Below are 19,953 nucleotides of genomic sequence, written 5' to 3'. Positions count from 1 at the left end.
TTTGGTCCACCATTTCATGGTTATGTTGCCGGCATGGATCGATGGAAAGCCTTTTGATGCTGGAAATAAGAACTGTCAAATAAACCAACTCTCATAAAGTTTTTCTTCTGTCCAGATAGCACGCATCTAGGCATATATGCATCTAGATAAATCTAAGACATGTAATTCGGAATAGAAATAGTACTCCCTCCGATCCGAAAAAAGAGTCGGACGAGCTATTTTGCAAAAAAGCACTCGCGTTTATTTTTTGGTCAACCCGCACTCCATCATCTCCTCTCGACGTTCTCGTCTCGACCGCACACTGCATTCGCCCCCGCCCCCCTCTGCTCTGGTCCGCTCACTCTCTCTGCTCCCGTCCCGCACGAGCAAGCAGCATGGGGAGGCCGTCGCCGCGCGAGCACGCAATGGGGAGGCGCACGGCGACGAGGACATGGAGGCCGTCCCAATTTGCATGCCAATCCGATGCCTGCTCCATCCCTACCCGGACGCCACCCCGACGCCACCTCCATCTTTTCCCCCGTCCGCAGCTCGAGCTCGTCGGTGGAGGCGGCTTGATCTTGCCTGACTAATTTGCGCACCTCGAGCTCGCCGGCCTCATCCGGGCGTGCGCCTCAAGCTCGCCGGCCTCATCCGCACACGAGCTTCAAGTTCGCCGATGGACGCGCCTCGACCTCTCTGGCCGCATCCGCGCGCCTCAAGCTGGCCGGCCTAATGCGCACGCGTGCCTCGAGTTTTTCGGTGGAGGCGCCTCGAGCTCGCCGACCGCATCCGCGTTCGTGCCTCGAGTTCGCCGGTGGAGGCACCTCGAGCCCGCCGGGCGCCGGCCTATTCCTCCGCTCTCCCATGGCGATGCAGAGGAAATCGCGCAGGAGTAATTAGTGTGCAAATTAGGCATAATTAATTTGGTAGTTAGGCATAATTATTTCGGCAATTAGGCTCAATTTTTGGCAGCTTTGTAATTTAATATGAAAAATGTAATTAATACAGAGTAATTGAATCGGGCAACTAGCCCTAATTAATCGGTTAATCAGTACCTGATTAATCGGGCAATTAGTAATAAGTGACCTCTTCAAATATGCTTTCGATTTTCCATTTTAGTAGTAATCTGGAAATTAGTAACGACTAACCTGGCAATTAAGGGTAATTAACCTGGCTATCAGTAATTATCGGTTAATTAGTCACAATACGATCAGTTGGAAAGTCATGTTTGACCATCGCTCGCATGTGTGCATGTAGACATACGGATGCGAATAATTTTTAGAGTTGCATGTACTGATATATTAGGCCCCACGCGAGTTAATTGGACTCTGAATGGGCCGTCGCACGCCAGATGCTTCCGTGCGGCGCCGCTGCCTAGCTTTGTCCATTATTTTAAACTACTTCTTCTTCTTCGATGATGGCCCCGCCTCGTCGTCGTCATCACGGTGGCGCTTTCTGCTTGTCACCTCTTCCAAAGAGGCGGTGTCGGCCGACGGATCGGAGGAACTAGTGTCCTCCTCGTCGTCGCTGGTGCTCGCCGGCCGCGCCTTGGCCTTGGCCTTGGCCTTCGCTTTCGCGTCCACCTCCGCCTTCGCACGGACCGCCGCCTCCTCTGGCCATTCCTCCTCCGCGTCCTCCTCCACGCCCAGCCATTCCTCCTCGCTGTCAACTGGCGGCGGGGAATCGTCGCCGCTGCTGGGCATCCGGGTTCTGTCCCACCAATGGCGCCATCCAGCAGACTTGCCCTCGCTGGAGGTGTCGGATGGAAGCTAGGAGATGTAGCTCATCGTCACTGGAGGTGTCGGATGGAAGCTTGGATGTGTCGTATTGAGCGCGGATGAACGGCGGCGCAGAAGTCGAAGAGAGCGGCGGTTGCTCTTCCGAGGAGTCCGCGCTCCATTCCGGCGGTTGCCACGTCGGTCGACGCGGTTGATAATCCGACGGTTCCGCTTCCCGGCAACTGCATCGTCGCTACGTAGGCGACGGTTGAGCATCCGAGCCGCTGACGCGTCGGGTCCGCGCCTCCTCGCCTCTCATTTCGTTGTGTCCGGCGTTCCCGGAGCGTCCCCTGTGTAGCGGGGACGGGCTCGGGACGCCGGACACCGTATTGGGCCGCGCGGGACAAAAAGGGCCTTTGGGGCGCGCGGCTGGGAATGTTTTTTTGTTCGACGTGCCCCAAATACCTTTGGGGGACGGTTTGGGGTACGCGACAAGAGATGCTCTAAGCTAGGCACTTTTGTTCATCCTTAGAGAGCATCTTCGGTCACGTTCCCCAAAGCGTCCCCAAACGGCGCCGAATCGAACGTTTGGGAGACGTGTTTTATTCGTGCCCTGTTTGAGGGAGGCCGCTCCCTAGCTGCGTCCCCCAAACTTTGCCCCCAAACTTTTTAAAACATTAAAATACTCTCTTATTTTGTTTTTTTTTTCATTTTTATTTCAATAGAGAGAAGAAACATTCCACAAACTAATACATAATTCGGAACATGGTTTACACAAACTAAGACATAGCTTGGAACATGGTTTCCACAAACTAATACATAGTTTGAACCATGGTTGACACAAATTAAAACATTGGAAAATGAGGAAACCTAACTAGTGCTGGTATCGCAGGTTTCGTGTGTTCGATGCCAAGAAAGAACACTCCCAGACACTCCCAGTCACCCAATTGGAAAATCCAGCTGATGATGATAGCCATGTTAGTCCTTTCGAGGAAGAACATCCAAAAACACGCGTGCCTATTTTCGCTGCGAAGAAACAACACTCAATCGTCCTCCTCACCGGTGTCACCGTGGTAGTGCCGGCGGCAATGCGTCTCGTCGAACACCTTGACGCACATATCCCCCTCGCCAAGGTAGGAGAATGTGAGCACGCAGCCGGTTTCGAGGTCGTGGTAGCGCGCGAACTTCGCCCAGCCAGTGTGGAGGTACATCTTGCCACGCCCGTCAAAGAGCACTTCCACCGGCCACCGGCAGCAGTCGCAGGCAGCCTCCCGCAGATGCAGCGAGGACGGCTCGTTGCTGGCGAAGAAGTCGGCGAACTTGTCCGGCAGCCTCTGGATGCCAAGTGGGTCGCCCTTGAGGACGACGACGAACTCGAACAACACCTCCTGCTCCTCCTCCTGATGACGGCTCGCAGGCGACGGCGAGCGTGCAGCTCTGCCACGACCGCGACCTCGGCCTCTACCTCTACCTCTACCAGCCATGGCGTCGTCTCTTCAGATGGTGGCGGCTTGGGTTGGGAAGAGAGGTGCTAGGGTTTGTGTATGAGAGGCGATGAGAGAGCGCCCCTTTTTTATAGGCCAGAGGGAGGCGGGGGAGCGGTGGCGCTCATTAACGCCGGCACGCAGAGCTAGGCTCGACGAGACGCTTCGCTGCGCCTCTATGGGAACTGCACCATCGCTGCACGCCAATAACTTCCGTCGCGAGGTAGGCGGCGGTTAGGTTAAAGTTCAATGTGCCGCTGACGTGTCGGTCCCGCCAGTCCTCGCTTCGCTTTTTGTTGTGTCCGGCGTACCCGGAGCGGCCCTGTGTAGTGGCGACGGGCTCGGGCGCCGGATACCGTATTGGACCGCGCCGGACAAAAAGAGGCTTTGGGGCACACGGTTGGAAACGTTTTTTGTCCGGCGCGCCCAAATCTCTTTGGGGGACGCTTTGGGGGAAATGGCTGGAGATGCTCTTAGGGCATCTTCAACGGGCTGACGTAAAATGGATGTCTAAATTAACCGTGTGCGTATGTTTCATCGATTCGCGGACATGAAAATAGTTGTCTTACATTGGAGTATCCCAGCGGGCCGACGCATTTTATCTACCCGCTGCCATTTTTTTTTGTTTGAAATCTCCCAAAATAGCATAAACAAGAAAATTGCACCAATGTCCATCATATTGGCTTAAATTTAGGTATCAAATAAGTCCACCACATTATGCACGTGATACACCAGAAAATGTAGTCTAAAAGGGCACAACATGGCCAGAACATCAAATATAGTCCAAAAGAAGATCATGGTGCTTGACAATGGCGCGGCAGATCAGACGTCTCGAGTGCGAATTTCGGCGTGCTTCTTGAGGAACCAGACCCTGGTGTCGTTGTCCATGGTGGCCAAGTCGGTCAGCATGATTCTTGTATCCTCTATCTAGATCTTGGCATCGGCGTCCATCCTTCTGGCCTCGGTGTCAAACATTTTGGTCTCGGCGTTTACCTTTTTGGTCCCGACGTTCACCTTTGGACCTTAATGGTCTCTTTGGTGAGGTTGAGATAGATGGCAGTAGAGACCTCTTTTGCATGCGCCTCTTCTTGTCCATTTTAGTCAGGACGGCTTGAGACTAGATCACGATCTTCTTCAAGGTCTATCGCAACGCAAGGGTTGATGCCTCGCAGACAAGATTGATCTTGGTAGCCTTATGGACACGAGAACAAAGTGAAAGGGCTTTCTGCCAAGGATCTTATACTTACACTATCGCTGTCCTCAGTAGTGCGATCGGGAATTCATTAATGCATCCCACAAACGTTAGCTGGCTGTCTGACTATAATCATGGCAATATTTGATATTACAATCTCAACTTCACACCCGCAATTCCTTACATATCGCTCAGTACATCAAGAAAGAAGGGATTCTATGTGCTAACGTGCAGAAGCATCGACACGATCGAGTGATGTAACTACAGATCCGATCCGAACTGCTTGATTAGCCTTGCTCCATGTCGTGGTTCTCTTGGGCGCAAGATCTTGTCGGCATGCCGGATCATTTCCTCCGTGGACGTGATGACCGCTCGAGACAGCTGAGCGAACACCTGACGTCTGCCATTAGAGTCCAGCAGCGAACTGAGCGGAGGGTCGGTGGAGGGCTCCGGGACCTTGCGCTTGGTACCCGCCGGCGGTAGCTTCTGGTAACGACGAAGGATGCGCTCCATCGGCTCCATATCCTTCGACTCCAGCATCTCGCTTGTGCTGCTGATCGCTTCTTTCCGCTTATGCTGCCGCCTGCCGATCGCTAGCTATGTGGTGCTTGCCTACGGTTTGGACTTGCGGGTTTGCTTGATTGATGCACGGCGGGCTCCCTGATTCGCTTTGCTTTATAGTAACAACACAAGGGGTCGAGCCGAAGTGCCCCGCTCCCGACTCGGTTACGAATCCGACACGAAATCCACATGGTTCCCCCTTCCCTATGGCTGTAGCTGCTCACGGCGAGAACCATCGACCTCGACGTCTCTGCCTCCGTGGCGCGGCACAGACGAAATCCAAACAAGCGAACAACGATACATGGACGACGCAGATTCATAACACTTTCAGTCGTGGCCCGTGGGCAATAACCATGATCTCTTCATATATTCTCCCTCAATTTCTTACTTACATCTGCATGGCTTTACCTGAGTGCTCCGACGTTGCCAAACAAAATAAAAATCCCAAATCCATTTGGTCCACCATTTCATGGTTATGTTGTCGGCATGGATCGATGGAAAGCCTTTTGATGTTGGAAATACGAACCATCAAATAAACCACCTCCCATAAAGTTCTCCTTCTGTCCAGAATTAGATGTCACAGATTTATCTAAATTCACGTATATCTATATACTAGAACACATCTAGATATATATGTATCTAGATAAATCTAAGACATGTAATTCGGAATAGAGGGAGTATTATGTTTTTCATTTTGATATAAAATGATATAAACCTTCGTTCTAAAATTAGTGACTCAACTTTATCTAGATACGGATGTGACAAAGCTGAATCACTTATTTTTGGATGGATGGAATTCTATCAGTACAAAATTAAGGTCCAATGGCATTTTGTTCGTCATTGCAAAATTTTGTTTTGAATATCTTTTTTATGCCGAGAGTGGTCTTATGATGTTTGCCAACATAACTATTATGGAGGAGAATATTGGAATTTGATCTCGGTTAACAAACCGAGAGAAATAGGGTGTGGCCCACCACACCTCTCTCACGTATGCATAATGATCGCAAGTGCAAACGAACAACAGATTTTGGTCATTGTTGAAGTGTATAAGTAGATTGCCTAGCCTTTTTCATCAGTTCGGACTTTTGGTTGCGTTGGCTAGTGCAAGAAGCTTGACATGGTATCAGAGCCCAGGTCTCGAGTTCGAGTCCTGGTTCTCGCAATATTTATCCACCCCTATGTCCGCCGCGTATACGATCATTCATACGTGTGATATTCTGCTTACCACGTGTTGATCTCCTCTTCTCTTCTTCCGGTCACACGTGAGGAAGGGTGTTGAGATATATTGTTGAGATATATAAGTGGATTGCCTAGCCTTTTCCATCAGTTCGGACTTTTGATTCAAGTGGCTAGTGCATGAACCTTAACATGTTGAGATATATATTGTTGAGATATATAAGTGGATTGCCTAGGGAAAAGTCGAGGTTAAACCTGGCGGCATCTGCTCCTGGCGGAAGTCCAGCTGCTATTGGTCCACGTTTTAAAGTAGGGTCACCACAACCCAAATGCCATTTTCTAAACAAGAGGTATACACATGCAAATACAGTACGGTTGGACCAAGAATTAAAGCCGCTCTGCACACCAGAGTACCAGACATGAGATCCACAATCACATGGGAACAGAGTTTCTCCCTCATCGAAATCATCCTCTCTCTTCCTGGTTTGTCTCAAGGTGGCAGGCTGCAGCACACAATCTTCGAGCTGTCCGCCTGCGCCACCGTATCTTTCCCAGGCACGACGGGCTGGTCCGGCCGCTTCTCGGCGCGCACGGGCTGCGATGCCTCCGGCGCGCCGACCCTCGCCTGCGCCACGGGTGACTGCGGCGGCGCCGTCAAGTGCTCCCTCGGCGGTTCGAGAACGCCAACTGCGGCCGCCCGTGCGCACGACGCCGTGGCGCGGTGCGGCGCCGACGGCAACGAGATGATGCGCTTCGGCCGTCGGCGCAGGCGACGTCTTCGGCATCGGCGTCGGCGTCGCCACATGCCAGCTCGGCTCGTCGGGCTCCGCGGTGCGCACCTTCGCCTGCAGCGGCGCCGCGCACGCCAGGGCCGCCGCGTCGTCGTCGTCGTCGCCAGACGCGGGCCGTAGGGCCATGCTGGTGTGCCAGGTTATCGTCGGACGCGTCCGGCCGGCGCGCGGCCAGGATCAGCCGGGCCGGCACTGCAGCACCTTGACCTCGTCCATGGAGCCAGCACCTCGACCTCGCCTCCTGCCAGCTCGGCCCGTCGGGCTCCGCGATGTGGCACAACAGCACCTTGACCTCGCCCACGGAGCCAGCAGATGCTAGAGCGGACGCCGACGGCGACATGCACGTGCGTGCGGGCAGGAGCGGCATGCGCAGGCGTCGCCGTGCTGCTAAGCGCGGACGGCGGCGGCATGACAGGTGGAGGCGGCATGGGCGTGCGGGCGAGGCGGCATGGACACCGGCCGCCCCCATCTCCTCGATTCCTGCGAACATGGCGTCGACGGCGAGCTCGACCATGGAGCCGCGCGGCGACGGACCATCCGGGATGGCGTGGCCCGCTGCCCTACATGCACGGACGTCGTATCTGGGCTGCAGAATCTGGCAGAAGCACTTTCTTTTTTAATCATCCCCTCTACAAAGTGGAACCCACACGCATGTATTCTGCTCTACTTTCAACCAATGATACACAAATTCCCATCTCCAGTAATGGGTCCCACTGACATTTCTGGACCAATGAGACACCGAGTTGGTGCGGGTTTATATGCCGCCCGGTTCTGAAAATCCACTCTCGATTGCCTAGCCTTTTCCATTAGTTCGGACTTTTGGTTCAAGTGGCTAGTGCATGAACCTTAACATGGTATCAGAGCCGCAGGTCACAAGTTCAAATCCTGACTTTCACAATTTATTCTAAATTCCCCGCAGCCTCCTGCCGCACCCGGCCTCCCGCTGCCTCTTTGTCTCTCTACACGTGTTGACTTGTTTTCTCGTCTTCCCGTCACACATGAGAGGGGGTGTTAAAATGTATAAGTACATTGCCTAGCTCTTTCCATCAGTTCGGACTTTTGGTTGCGTTGGCTAGTGCAAGAAGCTTGACAGTCATGTTTCTCTAGCACCACATATGTGAGGAATATTAGGTTGTTAAGTGGGTAACGGGTCCGGAAAATAATCCACCAAACCACGGATCCTAAGAGAATGGTGATAAAGGAGGCGACCAACTACCACTATCGGCCACTCTAGGGGGCCTGAAACAGGAAAACCCAGCCAAAACCGAATCGCAAATCACTTCAAAATCAGATTGTTCCCTATTCTACGGAATCTTAACTTAATTTTCAGTATACTAAGAATTAGAAAATCCGCTAAAATAGTGGTGATACCACCAGCCACTGGAGGGGGTACCAGCGGCGCACCTACCTCATCTAGGAGGCTTGGTCCAGTACAACCCCCTCTCCAAACTCAACAAAATTCAACCGGTATTGTTTAGGCTCATGTCCAAACCCAAATTCAAAACTCAGTATTTCCACGTATAGGTATACAGTCGCCACAAGACAGTCGGACGGGCACCGCAAGACAGTCCGGCGCCGCAAGACAGTTCGACGCGAACACCGCAAGACAGCCCGGCGCCGAAGGACAGTCCGACGCAAGCACCGTAAGAAAGTCCGGCTAGGCTCGTTCTCAAAACGATGGACAATCCGGCTAGTCTCGTTCCCAACGCGATGGATAGTCCGGCCGAATTGCACCGGACTGTCCGGGACGGACTATCCGGCCGTTCGTCACGCTGTCAAGCCGCCGTCTAGCCTGCACGCCGCCCCAACCATACCGGTACGGATCTATGAGACATTGCCAAGGCTCGTGTCGTCCAGCTTCGCCTCACATGCCTCGTGGCTGCCCATCACCACCTTGTCGCCCCTCCCGCCTGGCGGCCACAACCGCCACAACGCAGATGAATCGCCACAAAAATCCACGTACATACATAATTATATACATACGTATGCGGCATATTTATACAATTTAGTTAGATCATATGGGTTTTGTATAGGGCTACGTATACCCGTTTAATATTAAACGAAGAGGTATTAAGCGATTTCAGCTGTCCTTGTATTTTAAGTTTGCTTTGAGTTTACGGGAGGGGGTTGTACGAGAGCAAACGCCCCTCATCTAGTTCTCCCACCCTTTCACCATGCTGCGTAGGCAGGCAGGGTTTCTTGATTTCTCCTCCAATGGCCATGATGACAATCTCAGTTCACACATTCTAATCCAAATTTAGTGTTCTAAATAGGAGATTAAGATCCTAATGTGGTTCATCCTAAAGCATTATGTCTAACAAAAACTTGCAGAGAACGATGGTCATGCAGCCGCCGGCAGCATAAGGTCAGACGAGACCCATCCCCCGATCGACGTCCCTGCCGCGGCACATACGAAATCAACACAGGCGAAACAACAATACGAATAATCATGTGTACCAAAAATACGATCCCTCATATCAAAAAAAAAAAATTACGATTCCTGTCAGCCGTGTGAAGGAAAAAAATAGCGCGCTATAACAAAATAGCGTGGGTCTAAAAATACGATATTAGCATGCTATAGCGTGCTATTAACGCGAATAGCGCGCTATAGCGCCAAAATAGCGTAGCATCGGCTCTTCAGATATGCTATAGCGTCCTATTAGCGTTGGAATAGCGCGCTATCTTTTGATAGACTTTCCCTTATTAATACTACAAAGCTTTACATGAGTGCTCCAATCTTGCGGTCAGAACAAAATAATCAATTCGCGGGTACTTAGCTAGTCTTCACTACGGGAAAATATGTCTTTGCCGACCCTATATGCACGGCAAAGGCTTTGCCGTGCGGGGACACATGGCAAAGGCCGCACGGCAATGCTATTGACGGCAAAGGCTTCTTTGCCGTATGACTCGCCAACGTTGCACGGCAAAGGTCGCTTCTTTGCCGTGTGCCAAACATGTTTTATCCAAAAGAAAGACCTAAATTGGCTGGGCTGGAAATCGAACCTAGGACGCAGAGTAGGGAAAGCATGTGACCTTGCCACTGCGCTAAGTATTCGTTTGTTGATAACTATACCACGCCACACCTTTTGAGCTGAGAAGAAATCCAGTTTTTACATCTTTGCCGTGCGCTTACACTAGGCAAAGCCTTCTTTGCCGTGCGTTTGTTAAAAACACTAGGCAAAGGCTGCTTTCCCGTGCGCCAACGTTGCACGGCAATGCCTAACGCCTTTGCCGTGCACCGAATCTTTGCCATGCGGTGTGTTGGGCCATTGCCGTGCATATTTCTTTGCCGTGCGGCCTCTTCCGTCGTTGCCGTGAATCGTATCTTTGCCGTGCGCTCGTGTCTATCTTTCCCGTGGCCAAGATCTTTGCCGTGCGTTTTTATCTGTGCGCATCTTTGCCGTGCGGGGACACATGGCAAAGAAATACTGCACGGCGACGCCTATTTTTCCCGTAGTGCTTGCTCCATGTGATGCTCACCACAAAGATGATTATGGTGATGACGCACGCGCCTACTTAGCTAATCTTGCTCCATCTCGTGCTCATCGTCGTCGTCCAGGTCCGAGAAGTCCTCGTCGTTGTCGAGCTTTCGTAAATTCTCCAGTTTAGCCCTGATGAACGCCTGGAACCTCTCTGCCCTCTCCTCTCTAAGGCGGGCCGTCCTCAGCGAACCAAACGGAGAGGTGCGTGGCTCCGGGAGCTTGCGCTTGGTCCCCGCCGGCTGTAGTTGCACCGTCATGCGCTCGATCCTCTCCAGAGCCGCGCACACGTCCATGGCTCTCCGGCCGCCGCGAACCCGCGAGTCTTCTTGCCGCTACTTCTCTTTTTTCTTTCGGCCGAATCGATCCTCTCAGGCGTTGTTGCGCTGAGTTACGTGCGATGGATCGACGTATGGCGGCTCTTCTTTCAGAGCTTATAAAGTTTTCAGACCTGGGATCTCCGATTCCGTTTCCTACTCGAGCTGGGTGCACACGTCGGTGCCGGATCAAACACGAAAAGAAACGCGCATGCGCGCGGCACGTTTTTCCGTTTTCTTACGGTTCGCATATCCATGTCCGTGTCCGTTTTCGTGCCCGAGAGCCTCCGAGACTCCTAGCTTCATCACATATGAACTGGCTTCGATCGTGTTCAACAAAAATAAGCTTATCTCGGGTGAAAAAAAGGAGGGGTTCGATCTGCAGTTGCATCAACCGGGGATTTTGTGAACTCGGTCCTTTGGCCCATTCTTGTTTAGTTTTGATGTTTTCATCCCTTAGTTCAATTGCAGGATCCTCATGTGATAACTTTATTGGAAAATATACAACCCTAATATTTCGTTGTTGTATTGCAATGACCCTCATGGGGTATATATAGAGGTACATGACTTGGAGGCTAAGATATCTAACGACTTGGGATACAAGAAGATCCTAGTCTATCTCTAATTATACACGTACTCTAACATTCCCACTCAGTCGTAGCGGGAGTGAAGCGAACGCTTGCGACTGGAGAAGTCCTACGCGCCAGTCGCTTCTCCTCCTTGTCATCACTGGCGTCCCCTTCTGGTTCCTTCTCTTCCCTCCCGCAGTCACAGCGGGAGTGTCGTGGGCGCAACTGACGACGCGGACGCGGTTGACTGGAGTTCTTGAGTTGCCGTAGACGTTTTGTTGATGTTGATGTGAGGTAGCCGATCATGATGTAGCCGTGGTCGAGATGTGGTCGATGTCGTAGTCGTCGTATGTGGTGTAGCCGTATTCGCCGAAGGCGCAAAAAATTGCGCGTTTTTGGTCGTAGGGTTTTAGGTTGTGCACGGCGGCGGCAGCGATTCTGCGGCGGCGGCGGGTTTTTGTCATAGCGCGGCGGCAGCGGTTCTGCGGCGGTGGGTTTTGTCATAGCGCGGCGGCGGCAGCGGGTCTGCGGCGGCGGCGGGTTTTTGTCGTAGTGCGGCGGCGGCAGCGGTTCTGCGGTGGCGGCGGGGTTTTTGTGTCGTTGGCGGCGACGGCAGTGTTGACGAGGATGTCGATGAAGACCATGCATGTTGACGTAGACCTTGGCAATGTAGTTGGCGAAGTAGTACTTGACGTAGATCTTGATGAAGTCGTACAGCTTGATGTAGTTGTTCGGGTCGTTGTAGTTTAGCGCGGTGCAGTGCAGATCTTGGTGAAGTCGTGGAGTCGGCGATGTAGACGACGTAAGACGCGCGCGTGTACGCCGGCCTCCTACGCGCATGTAGCAATCTCTTGCTTGTCATCACCGGCGTCCCCTTCTGGTTCCTTCTCTTTCGGTTCACATTTTTTTAGTAAAATCTCGTCATAGGGCAAGGAGCTCCGGTATTGCACTATAGAAGAAGAGAATCAATTCAGGTTACAAGGAAAACCATACCCAAAAACAACACAAGACTCAGATTAGGTAGGGAAAATCGAGCTAACACCTAGGTCAACTAGATCTGGAGCGTCATCAGCGAACAATCAATACTAAACACTACACTTGTCTAAACACCCACGCCGGAAAGAGAAGCCAATATCCAAAGGGAGGAGAGCTTGGGCCCCATTGAACACAAGGGGGGCGACAAAGCGGCCACTGAGACCTCAATGCTCACCTGCCGACACCCGAGGCCTCCAGCCTCCCACGGGAAAAGCTAAAGCCCTGCATCATATCTCGAAGATGGTGCCTCCAGGTAGGAAATGATGTCAAAGATGGCACCGATATCTGATCTAGCTAACTACATCTAGGTTTTCGCCCGTGGGACAAAACCGTGAGGGTTGGGGGGGGGAGGGGGGGGAGGGTTGATTCTCCAAGATGACGTCATCAAGTTGGGAATGGTGCCTACAAGCAACACAATCACTGGACGACAAAGTCGAACAAGAATTTCGTGCGGAGTAACTCGACAAGGTTGACCGCTCACGGATGGCCTCCCCCATTTCGTATACTCCCTGCTCCGCCACCAGCAAGGCCATGACATAGCAGCCACCACCTCTTTCCTGGGGCCACCAATCTGGCCTCCATCACCACAACTTAATCTTCTGTTGCCGAACCAGACACACGGCCCACTCATTCGGCCTAACACATGCCCATATCTAGCCAGCCTGACGAAGCCTCGCTGCCACCATATTTTGCATGAACGACAACCTGCACGCCATGCACCAAATCTCTTTGCACCGTGTCAAGCCACACGTCGGCAGCCTACACCTCCCGCCGAAAGTAAAGTAGATGGTCCCAACCCTAGACCACCCTCGCTGCTGCCCGCTGACTTTATTTGGGGGAGGGAGCAAATGCGGCAGCTATGGTTTAGGGGGTGGGCGCGGGTGGCCCCCGCGCACGAGTGAGCAATAATACAAGTAGCCTCGGGGATGCATATATATGTTGCAATTACTGTGGGACTATACTCATGGTCGTTCAATAGATTCTTGAAATAACATTCGTAATTGCTTACATATACATTGCCTTACATATATAGTGCTTCAGTTTTTTTGCGGCTAAAACAAAATAAGCAATCTCGGGTAAAAAAAGAAAAAAGGGGGCTTTGATCTGCAGTAGCACATCGACATGATCGACTGATGCGGCAACATAGACGATTATATATCGTTGCACGCTCCTACTTAGCTAATCTTGCTCCATGTCGTGCTCATCATCGCCGTCTAGGTCCGAGAAGGCCTCGTCGTCATCGAGCATCCGTAAATTTTCCCGTTCAGACCTGATCCTAGACCACTCCCGCGTAATAGAGAAGACACCACCTCACTGCGGCGGGCTTTCCTGTCGGCTTTGTTTGGGGGAGGGAGGAAATGCGACGGCTATGGTTTGGGTGTCCTCCTATGTCGTCCTGAAGGGAGTGGCGGGGGAGAGAGAGGGGAAGAGTTGGGTAAGGAACCTTCTTTGCAAAAATGATGCCAGCTTATGTGTTAGTGTTGTCCTAGTAATAAAACAACAAAACAAAAAAAAAGTTCATAAAAACATAATCATGTGGGGTTTAGATTTGAACCCTCTATATATATGGAACAAGCTCGGCAAGCATATTCAATGGTTAGAGCATCTCCAACAGGCGCTGTAAAATCTCGCGCGCTATACCGGCGATTGGGCGCGCTGTATACCTTTGGCGCGCGGCATAGCGAATTTGCCCCCGGCAGAGGCTCTATTTTGCAGCGCGCGTTGGTGTGCGAAAAACGCACCTCCGGCAGAGGCGCTATTTTGCAGCGCGCGTTTTTTTTTTGAAAATTCATCAAACAAACTATGAAATTTGATCGAAAATACGAATATATTTAAAGTGCGACGATACAATGCGACATTTAAAACGAAAATACTAAATAAACTACTCGTCCGACTACTCGTCGGACTCCCAGTCGAAGTCGGAGCTGCTCAGAGTCGTCTCCGACACCGGCGTCGACGTCGTCGTCCACTGGAAGTCGGAGGAGGAGGACGAGAGGACGACGGTCGACGGCCCTGCGGCGTTCTTCTTTTCCTCCTTCCTCCTCGCCGCCACCTCGGCCCTCGCCTTCTTCCTCGCCGCGGACTCGGCGTGGCCCTTCTCGCGGCTCGCCTTTTTCTTCGCTTTCATCGCCGCCTTCTCCTCCTCCTTCTGCGCGTAGAAGGCCTCCGTGGCGGCGACATCCTCGGGGAAGCTGCGCGCCCATTCGAGGCGCATCGCCTCGTCGCGCTCGGCGATGAGGAGGCGCTGCTCCAGCTCCCGATGGCGGCGCTGCTGTTCGCGCGTGATCATTGGCGACGGCGGCGCCAGCATCTCCGCCTGCTCCCGCGTGTAGACGTCGTGGAAGTTCATCGTTCGGCGGGAGCGTTGATGACCCACAAGTATAGGGGGTATATCGTAGTACTTTCGATAAATAAGAGTGTCGAACCCAACGAGGAGCAGAAGGTGTTGACAAGCAGTTTCGATGAGGGATTCACTGTAAATGCTCACAGACAAGTATTTAGGGGGTTTTGATATTGCAGATAAATAAAGTACAAGTAAATAAAATGCGAGAGAAATAATTGCAGCGAGTGGCCCAATCCTTTTTAGCACAAAGGACAAGCCGGTTTGTTTACTTATAATGACCAAACGTTCTTGAGGACACACGGGGATTTTAGTCTAGTGCTTTCGCTTCATGTAGCTAAATAATCTTCATTGTTTTGATAAGTGTTGTGTGGGCGAACCTATGCTAATGCACCGCCCTTCCTAGGACTAATACATACTTGTGATTATACCCCTTGCAAGCATCCGCAACTACAAGAAAGTAATTAAGATAAATCTAACCACAGCCTTAAACTGCGAGATCCTGCGATCCCTCTTACATCGGTATACCAACGGGGGCTTAGGTTTCTGTCACTCCGGCAACCCCGCAATTAGCAACCGAATACAAGATGCACTCCCCTAGGCCCATAAATGGTGAAGTATCGTGTAGTCGACGTTCACACGACACCACTAGAAGAATGACACCACAACTTAAATATCATAACATTGAATATTACTCAACCATAATTCACTACTAGCATTTAGACTTCACCCATGTCCTCAAGAACTAAACGAACTACTCACGAGACATCATATGGAATACAATCAGAGGTGATATGATGATGAATAACAATCTGAACATAAATCTTGGTTCAATGGTTTCACTCAATAGCATCAATAACAAGTAGAGAATAACGCCGGAGAGTTTCCCCTATCAAACAATCAAGATCCAACCCAAATTGTTACAGCGGTGACGAGGTGCAGCGGTGGTGATGGCGGTGTAGATGGTGGAGATGATGATGATGATGATGATGGAGATGATGTCCAGCTCGATGACGATGGCGATGGCGTCGATTTCCCCCTCCGGGAGGAATTTCCCCGGCGGATTCCTGCCCGCCGGAGAGCTCTTTTCTCTCTGGTGTTCTCCGCCCCGCAGAGGCGGCTGTAACTCTTCGTGAGGTACCCTCCGTGGCTTAGGTTTTCGGGACGAAGGAGTACGCGAAGAAAAGGAGGCGAAAGGGGCTGTGGGGCCCCCACACCACAGGGTGGCGCGGCCAGGCCATGGGCCGCGCCGGCCTGTGGTCTGGGCCCACCTTGGGTCCCCTCTTCTCCCCCTTCTGGCTCCCTCCGTCATCTGGAAAAATAGGATTTTTGGTATAATTTTCTTCCACAGTTGATCTTCCGAAATATTGCGTTCTGACTCAGGATGGGACTGGGCCGGGTCGACCCAGCGGGTCGCTGACCCGACCCAAAAAGTCAAGGCCGATGGGTCATGTGGGTCGGCCCTAAACAAGATTTGGGCCAACGAGGCCGGTCTCAACTGACCCGTCGGGTCAACTGGGTCGACCCACCTCAAGCCACATTCGGCAGCAAGTATGTATGAATCATCGCCCTGACCTGCACGTCGTCCTGCTCACGCTGCTCACGGTGCGCTGCGCGTCTCCGATGTCTTCTTCCACCGCTTGCGCTGAACTAACTACTCCAGCAATGTCACAGCTAATGGGTCACCTCACGTAAGAAGCAACTACAGAGCTTGTGCGTGTACTCACTAAAACGAGTCTGCAAGTGCCTAACACAAATGCTCGTTAAATTGAGGCTCTCACGACACCTCTTTCTATCCACTCACAAGAAGGCTTGCACAAGAATATAATACGGGAAACATCCTGAAACATTTACCTGTGAAGTGATGGTCAGGTAATCGTTTTAAACATTCGTAATCGTACTATACATACTCCAACCGATAGCTGACATAGTCACTACTTATATCAGGATCATCTCTCACTTTTTTTTGGCGAATCAAGACAATTTTTGCTGTCTACTTTCAATCTGGCCGAATGTTTTCGGTGTAAGCACAGTGCAAAAAAGTATCGAAGTTAAAATTTGGGTCGGCCCTGCATACCCATTGGGCCAGCGAGGCCACCAACATTTTTTGATTGGGTCGGCCCGTGGCCCCTCGAATTGGCCTTGAGGCCATCAGGGCCAGGGCCAAGGCCAGGTCCGGGTCGGCCCATTCCCATCCTGAGTTCTGACGGTGCTTTTTCCAGCAGAATCCTGGCTCCGGTGCTCGATCCTCCAATAATGATGAAACATGCAAAATAGATGAAATAACATAAGTATTGTGTCCCAATATGAAATATATCAATGAATAACAGCAAATTATGATATAAAATAGTGATGCAAATTGGACGTATCAAGCGTCCGAGCCGCCACGCGACGGCGGCGTACGCCCGCACCGCCTCGTGCGCGGTGTCGAACGTGCCGAGGCAGATCCGCTCCTCGCCGGAGCGGATTTCCGCGTCGAACCGGCCGCTCGGCCGCGCCCGGACGCCGTGGTAGCCGGAGGAGGGGCGGCGGCGCGGAGGCATATCGAGGAGGCGGAGCGGCCGGAGGTGGAGCGGCGCGGGAGGAGGCGGAGCGGCCGGAGGTGGAGCGGCGCGGGAGGGAGAGAGGCGAGGAGGGAGAGAAAGGCGTGGACGAAGTGGCAGTTGGCCGCGCTCGCGCGTGGCGTGTTTATACCGCGCGCGGCATCGCACGCGGCAAGTTTCCCGCGCGGGATAGCGTGAAAGCGCGCGGGCGGCAAATTTTTTAGCGCGCGCGTCTTTTTCCCGCCTCCGCTGGAGCAGCGCGGCAGCGCCCGCGCGCGGCAAACCGGCGGTTTTTTTACCGCGTGGGGCTTTTAGCGCGCCTGTTGGAGATGCTCTTAGACCACAGTTTTTTTAATACTCAAAAGAGGTTTTAGTATCCTGGTTTTAGTCTAGCGTGGGCACTTAACAAATTGTACTATCACCTCCGTTCTGAAATATAAACTTTACAAAGCTAAATTAGCTTTCTAAAAAGCTTATATTTTGGAATGGATGTAATACCTTTTTACCATGTAGTACAACCTAGTACACAACAAACAAATTTAACCGAAATGGATGTTTTTTACTTATGCCTATGCAGGTATGATATCTATATAGAGGATGCAGTGCATACCGAGCATTCATCGCCTCTGATCTTATAACGCAATGCAGTGCATACCGGGCATTCATTTAAATTCTCGTATTCACCGCGGTAGAGGATGCAGTCGTTGATGCATGCATGTATCTTCAGAACTAGAGGGCAAACAACCTTCTTTGCTTCGTACGTACTAGAGGGCAACTCGTTATTCTTTGGAAACATATTTTTCAACATTTTCAGCAAGTTTTCAAATCCCAAGTCAGCTACACCTTCCTGTGCCTTCCATCTCAGCAAATCCAGTGTGCAACCCAGATTTTTCAGACCATTATCGCATCCTGGGTACAGCGACTTTTTGTGATCCTCTAACATGCGATCCAAATTCTCCCTCTCCTTTTCAGTTTCGCAGCGACTCCGTGCATCAGCAATGGTCCGACCAAGATCATCAGCGGGCTCATCACGTGCCTCTTCTTGATCACCTTCCCCTTCACCTTCCCCACCTTCAGCATCCTCCATGAAAGTATCACCGAAATGATCAAGATAGCTGTCATCGATGATGTCATCCCCTTCTTCATCTTCTTCCATTATAACCCCTCTTTCTCCATGCTTGGTCCAACAATTATAGCTTGGCATGAAACCATGCCGAATCGAGTGCGAGTGAACTTCCCTTGAGGAAGAGTAACCCTTCTGATTCTTACAGCCAACACATGGACAGATAACAAAACCCCCCTGTTTGTTCACATTAGCCACTACGAGGAAATCTTTCAAACCCGTAGTGAATTCGCCGGAGAGTCGGTTAGCGTACATCCATTGCCGATTCATCTGCATTATTATAATATAAAATATATAATTAACCATCATGCATTTGTTAAACTAAATAGAAATTAAACAATGAACTACACACATGCATATTTTATCAATGACACATATGAAAGGTTCAAGTTGCTAACCGCGATCGAGGAGGAAAAAATAAATGAGGAAGCTCGATCAAGTGTGGCTCCGACACTTCATATCATGTTTGTTTAATGCTCTTGGGGCATTTCATCAAACACCTTGTGTGCATAAGAGGAGCCAAAAGCAAACCTACACCCCCCTTGTGAAGTTTGTGAAGAGAAGTGGCACCAAATGGCTAAGTGCAGTGAGCTGAGGCCCTTTTATATAGGGATGGGCCTTTAGTCGCGGTTGGCCTTTGGGCCAGGCCTGAGGACATTTAGTCGCAGTTGGCCTGGCCAACCGCGACTAAAGCCCCTCCCATCCACCAGCTGGCCACCGAGCGCGCTGGGCCCAGGCCTTTGGTCGCGGTTCGCCACCCGAGCCGCGACTAAAGACCCCATTGGTCGCGGTTCCTTTATTTTCACGACTAATGGGGCTGGACGGAAGGCCTTTTTTCTACCAGTGTATGAGGACGATGTGCCCTGAGACACTGAGCAAACTTTAGCTCTAAATAAATTCCATAAAATTAAAAGTTCCATTATCCAACGCTAGCGTGAGCTCACGTCGAGACCCATATCCACCCGAAGTCTCTGCCTCTGCGGCGGCAGGAACTCAATCTACACGAGTGAACAATAATACAAGTAGCATCGAGGATGCATATACAGATCCCTAAAACTGTCTGATGTTACAATTAATGTGGGACTATACTCGTGGTCTTTTGATAGATTCTCGAAATAACATTCGTAATTGCTTACACATACAACGCATTGCCTTACATATATAGTGCTCCAGTTCTTGCATCCGGCTAGAACAAAATAAGCAAATATCGTGTAAAACAGAGAAGGGGCTTCGATCTGCAGTAGCACATGACATCTACACGATCGACACACGCCTACTTAACTAATTCTAAAACAGAGTTTGGGAACGCTCAACATCCAATAGGGTTGGCGTAGGGTTTATATTTATAGTGTACAACACGTACAATGTTACAGGTATAATACACAGAAGTTCTAAGTATATATACAGTCTAACACCCTCCCTCAATCTCAACTCTGTCATCTAACATCTAACAAGTTGAGATTGCGCCTACATCCTTGAAACAACGGCAAGGATAGTGGCTTTGTGAAGATGTCAGCAAGTTGATCTTTGGAGGAGATAAACCATATCTGAACAAGCTTCCGTGCAACACGTTCCCTCACAAAATGATAGTCAACTTCGATGTGCTTGGTTCGAGCATGAAACACAGGATTGGATGACAGATATG

This window comes from Lolium rigidum, chromosome 6, assembly GCF_022539505.1.
Source record: "Lolium rigidum isolate FL_2022 chromosome 6, APGP_CSIRO_Lrig_0.1, whole genome shotgun sequence".
In the NCBI taxonomy this organism is placed as follows: Eukaryota; Viridiplantae; Streptophyta; class Magnoliopsida; order Poales; family Poaceae; genus Lolium; species Lolium rigidum.
Note: the sequence above shows the minus strand (reverse complement) of the source record.